A 6,273-nucleotide genomic window follows, 5' to 3' on the forward strand; every position below is an offset into this window, starting at 1 on the left:
AGGCAGCTAAAAAGATACCAATACCAATAGATAAAAATCTTTTGTGGCAACTCCTGTTAAGGTCAATATTAAAAGTTGATTAAAAAATGATAACAATTAAATCAAATTAATCTTGTTGTTTATTTAATTTCCATGAATATAATACTCTACAGTCTACAATTATTTTTTATTGCTGCTACATATGGTGCTATAACCATTAAAATAGTCAATTGTTGCACTTGAGGAGGCCAATAATTATACCTGTACCTGCCGCAGTTACTACTGGTGCTGGGACACTGAAAAGTCACTATAACCTATACATGGCTAGCAGTGTGGTGAGACTGATGGGACACTCAGCCGTGACATTGGATGTAAGTAGACATTAATATTTAAAAAGTAAGAAAAGACAAAACATATCTCTCTTTCTGTCCCTTTAACTCTCTAATACCTCAAATTAAAAATGTATTTGGCACTTATATATCCAGGAGAATCAGACAAAGACATCCAATTGTAATTTTATTTGCTTGCTTTAAAAAATAACCATGGGAAAAATATAGAGAAGATAATTTTTTTATGATTGTATGCCTTTTTTTCCTAGCTATTTGGTAATTAAAGCTGTTGCCAGATTAAAACCCTCTTTATCACCCAATAGGACCAGTTTGCTTGTTTAGGCTAAAAAAAAAAATAAGAATAGATATTCTCAGTGAAACCAATGCATCGTAAAACCATGACATTAGATCTAGTCATAATGGTGTAAACCATCTCCAGTCTTGAAAGGGTTAACATATAAAGACTGGTCTTTTTCATTATATACTAACAGCAAAAGTTGTTTAACATCAGACGGCAGATCCGATGTAAAAAATCATTTACAATACTTCTACAGTGTGTGATTAAAATAAATTCATGTAGCAGCAGTCGCCTATATAAAGTACCTGTAACGGTGACAGTAATTTATGGAGCATAGGGAGCTATGAAAATACACAAAGTGTTGCACATGGTGTAAAAATGATTACTGCGCAAATAAAACTGTGATACAAATACTGTACATACTGAAAACAGTAAGTGATGTGCTTGTGGAGTACTGAATTCTCTTATAACATCACCAGTTATTAAAGAACTAGGATAATATAAACAGCAGAAAAGGCTTTATAAATATAATAACATTATTATGTGTCTAATCATTGTATAAAGGACTATGCTGTTGTAGTGATATAATGGCATATGTAAGCTCCAGCAGTACAGTTCTGCTTACTCTCCCACTGCTAGCAGACATACATATACAGTATATAGATATAGTTGTTGTGATGGCCTCTGCAGAGTGGACATTGTCAATTCCCATCCTTCTCTGCTCTGATTGAGTGAGGATGACAGGACATTGCGTAGGACGCACTCCAGCAGAAGGCTGTAAATTCTGCAGAGGCTGGCAGGCTGATCTTGTTAAGGAGAAGTCAGTTGGGGGGTCAGCTGAGAAGAGGAGGGGGGAGCAGTCGTGGTGGTGGGTGGTTGTCTGTTGATGATTGAGGAAACTGGGAGTAAATTCATTTTGCTTGGGGCATTTTGTCAACTGCCAGTGTCACCATTCAAAACCAGTCACCCATCCCAGTCTCTCCTTTGCAGAGGTCAGTGGTTTGCCATAAATCACAGCTCTGCATAGGAATCAGTGCATGAAATAACAGCGAAGGGGGACTTATTCTGAATCAAAATGACTTACAATTTTCTTCAAGCTCCTTTAAAGAGGATGGATAACCTCTTCTGTGCCAAACGGCAGGCCTGCAGAACACGGATTGCCATTACTTTCTTATGTGCAGCAATCGTTTTTGGCTGCCAAGGGGTTAAATAATCCTAAAAGATTGGAGTAGAAGATTCCTTCATGCCGTAAATTATGTTTTCTGTGTGTTAAAAACTAGCAAGAACTTTGCTTTTAATTTTGACACCCTAATTGTATTTACACGCCTTTAATGTACTCAATCCATATATATTTAAATGTATGCCTCATACTGTTTTGAGAACACATTATTGTAAATGAAACGTTTTGGTTTTTTTCAAGTAGCCTATCTATTATATTAATACTTGGTAATTAATTGTATTCAGCTTTAAAGATTCAGTATTAAAGCTTTCTTTCTGAATATTTTAATGCTATTTTGGCAATGAAGTGAATATACATGACATAATTTACTTTTAACCCTAATGCTAAATGTTATAATTAAAATCTAGCTTATTCATTATAGTAATGTATATTATATGAGTGTTATATGTATTTCCATTAATTGTAGACTTGTGCTTCACTTGCTGCTGGTTATGGGGTGCCATTTGTCAATCACTCTTTTTTTGTCTACATAATTTAGCATATCCAAAAGCATCTGCTTGGAATTGGTTGTTATACCACAATATAAATCTCTATGTAATGATTCATTACCACTAAATCAATTTTGCGTGCTAAAAAAAAAAAGTTATTGTGAGACACAAAATTGATTTTGTGAGTTGCAAAATAATGTGGGTGCCACAAAATCTATAGTTTTGACACAAGGGACCAAATGTAATAGGGTGTCTGTTTCTGTAAATTGCAAGTTTTGTGGTAAACTCGCACTTTTTCACAACTCTCCCATTTAATAGGGCAGTGTTGGCTAACCTTGACACTCCAGCTGTTGTGGAACTATATATCCCAGCATGCCCTGCCACAGTTTTAGCATGCCCTAATAGCAAAACTGTAGCAGTGCATGCTGGGTTATGTAGTTCCATAACAGCTGGAGTGTCCAGGTTAGCCAACACTGTAATAGGGTGTCAGTTCATTAGAAATTGCATTTTTTCAGAGATACTAAAAATCACCATTTTCAAATCGCATCCAGATGTTTTGCCATTTACAACAGTCAACTTGCCCAATGTAATAGGGTGCGAGTTTGAAACTCACAGTAAAAAGTTTACTAAAAGACACCAAATAATAGACCAGCTTCAGGATAGCGAGTATATCCTGAGCAGGTCAGAATAGCACAGAAACATGCACATGATACATGCATGTTTCTGTGTGTACTTATATATATATATTTTTAAAATGACGTGCAGACCCTCCCCAAGAGAACCCATGGGTGGTGGGTGCCTTTTTGATTGTGTAAAAGTGTAGTGTAAAATTAGAAGGGTAAACATTGTCTTTACGGGTAGAACTGCAGGTCCCAGCAAGCCTACCCCGCATGCTGGTACTTGGAGAATCACAAGTAGCTGAATGCGGGACATTAAGGACCCGCTGATACCTGTAGTTCACCTGTAAAGAACTGTTTAAAAAAAGACAATACACACACCATGACAGTATAGCTTTAATACACACACACACACACACACACACACACACACACACACACACACACACACACACACACACATTCACCTACATTACCTGGACTGGCCCTCTTCTTCCTGTAGGCATCCTTGGTCTTGGTAAAACAAACAAATTCAAAAAATCCGACCCACAAACTAAGTACCATCCGTGATGGATTATACCGCCCAAATGAATGACTAAGTCGCATTAAAAGGTGTCAGTTTACATAGTCAAAAACTCGCTTAGATTCGCATAGTGTAGAAGCCTCGAGCTGAAAAGTTTGCAGGCTATTACATTTGCGAGTCCCAGCACAAACTCGCACCTTCAAAAAATGCGAGAAGTTGCGAGTTTGTGCTGTTACTAAAGCTGAGACCCTATTACATTTGGCCCAAAATATTGTTTTGTGTGTCAGAAAATAAACTGTGTGAGAAAATGTATCTTTTGTAGCAAATAGAAAAGTATTTTTTTAACACTAATTAGTTTTATAATAAAATTTCGTTTCAGAAAATGATGATTATGACTGGCATTTTTATGTACAATTTAATAAATGAGATTGTGCCCCACACAAAGAAGTGAACTAAGGGCCTGATTCAGATCCGGTCGCAAGGCTGCGTTCACACCCAGCTGTCCGCATCCAAAGTATGCAAATCCTGCAATAGCTAGCAAGACATTTGCACGCCCACTATGTTTTGCCGTGCGATCGCAGTATGTATTTAGATATCCACCAGTCTGACACAAGATGCCCTCTTTCCCTAAGTAACATACATGTTCTCCAAGAAGTGTATTAAACAATCGGTAACATTGGCTGACATCGGACCCTTACGCACCACTTGTGGCTGACCATACCCTACCGCAAGCACTGTGAGTGCTGCTGTGTGTAATACAGCCATGTGACGTGTATGCTGATGATGCGACTTAATTATGCACGCCCCTGAAATGGCATTTAGACACACAGACGAGCATGTGTTTGCACCACCACACCCCCGTTACCATCGACCACCCCCAGTCAAGACCCACATACGGTATGTCCTGTCACTCATGCTTGCGGAGCATCTGTATACAGGGTGTGAATGCTTCCCAATCGCATGGACTAGATCGCGCACACGCACTGCGTCTTGTACGCATGCACAGATTGAAAACATCGGCAGGCTGCGCGCAAACGCAGCCTTGTGACCAGGTCTGAATCAGGCCCTAAGCACTACTGTTCATATCCTGGGTTAACACAGTGAGATACACAGCACGTGGTACATCATCAAAAGCCAAACCAGCACCACGCTACAGGACAGTATGACATGTTGGGCTGTTCATTCTATAGCTTGGAAACCTGTAGCATGGTGTCACAAGTAATGGATGCATAGTGGATGCTAGCCCAGTACTGAGGCGCGGAGTCTAACGTGCTGGCGGTATTCACCAGGGACCCCCGCAAGGAGGTTTGGACTTAGCTGCGTCTGACATGCAGGTCATGGCCCTCAGACTTGGTTCCCTTGTACAGGTGCTGGTGTTCAATGGATAGAATATAATTCAATGCAGGTGTACCACGTAGTCGACAAGCTAGGTCAAAACAAAATGGAAAACACGGTACCAGGGAGCAGTCAAAAATAGGTCATGGAGGATAGCCAAGGTCAAACTGAAATACAAGCACAGTACCAGGGAGGAGACCAAATCAGGGCACAACAAGCCAAGGTCAGGAACAAGCAGTAGTCACGCTGGAGTATGGTTGGGAGCCTATACTCTAGCAAACGAGAAGTGTCCTAGAACCTCTTCAGTCTTGGCGCCCAAAAATTATGGGCGCATGCGCCTTTAAATTTTCTTCTGAGCAGCGCGCACCAATGCAGAGATGCACTACCGCTGGAGTCCGCGGGGGAGCCGGGGACTTTAGCAGTGGATGCCGGGGACTGCCTGCCTGCTGCCCAGATGCTGACCAGTCCCGTTGGCCGCGTTAAGTGAATACTGGGAAACGATGGACTATGACATTACCCTCCCCTCTAGGGGTGGGCACCGAACTCCCCACAAATAAATGGTGTTCACAGGATGTTGAAAACTGATTCAGAATCAACGGCTTTAAGAGTGATTTGTGGAAGACATTTGGGGGTATATTGTTTTTACGTATATTTACTAATGTTCGATTTAGATTTTTGAGTTATTTTACATTCTATTTGCATTCGATTTTGCTTTTGGAGATTTACTAAAGGCAATACCGAATGCCAAATCGAACATAAACACGAATCCTACTCAAATCCCACTCAAAATCGAACATAGGCAAAACATAAGTACTTTTACAAAGACCAACATACAAATCCCACATTTACTAATATTCGAATTGAAAAGGAACGCCAAATCAAACTTCAAATCGAACTTCAAATCCCCAAAATAATAGACCTGCTTCATACTGGCGATTTTAGCATGAGCAGGTATGAATTACACAGATACATGCACAGATCAGTGAGATCCATGCATGCCTCTGTGTGTAAAGAGTTTGTAAAGTGTTAAAGTAAAAACAAAATGACGTGGGGTCCCCCCAAAAAATCACAACTAGCACCAGGCTTTTCTGAGCCGGTCCTGGTTGTGGATATATGGGGGACAAAAGATGTAGGGGTCCCCCGTATTTTGCACAACCAGCACTGAACTTAGCGAGCCGGTCTTGGCTTTGGAAATATGGGGGACAAAAGATGTAGGGGTCCCCCATATTTTCCAAAACCAGCACCGGACTCTTTCTAGTGGGGGTGTAATCCCACAGCTGGAGTACCCTTTCATCGGGTCCCCTGGCCAAAGCACTATACCTGACCATTAGTCAGCCCAGGCTGGTGATCCCTGGGGACCCCCCAATAAAGGGGTCTCCCCTCCCTGGGGCACCGCAGACATGGGCTGATAGCCTGGGGCTATCCCTGGCACCCCTTGGTAACCTAGGCACATTTATAGTATGTGGTTTGCACCATTGAAGTCAATGGTGAGACTCTCTCACTGGCTGAGAGAGGCGGAGGCTC

The sequence above is a fragment of the Taudactylus pleione genome, unplaced genomic scaffold (genome assembly GCF_031769625.1).
Source record: "Taudactylus pleione unplaced genomic scaffold, aTauple2 ptg000444l, whole genome shotgun sequence".
Lineage (NCBI taxonomy): Eukaryota > Metazoa > Chordata > Amphibia > Anura > Myobatrachidae > Taudactylus > Taudactylus pleione.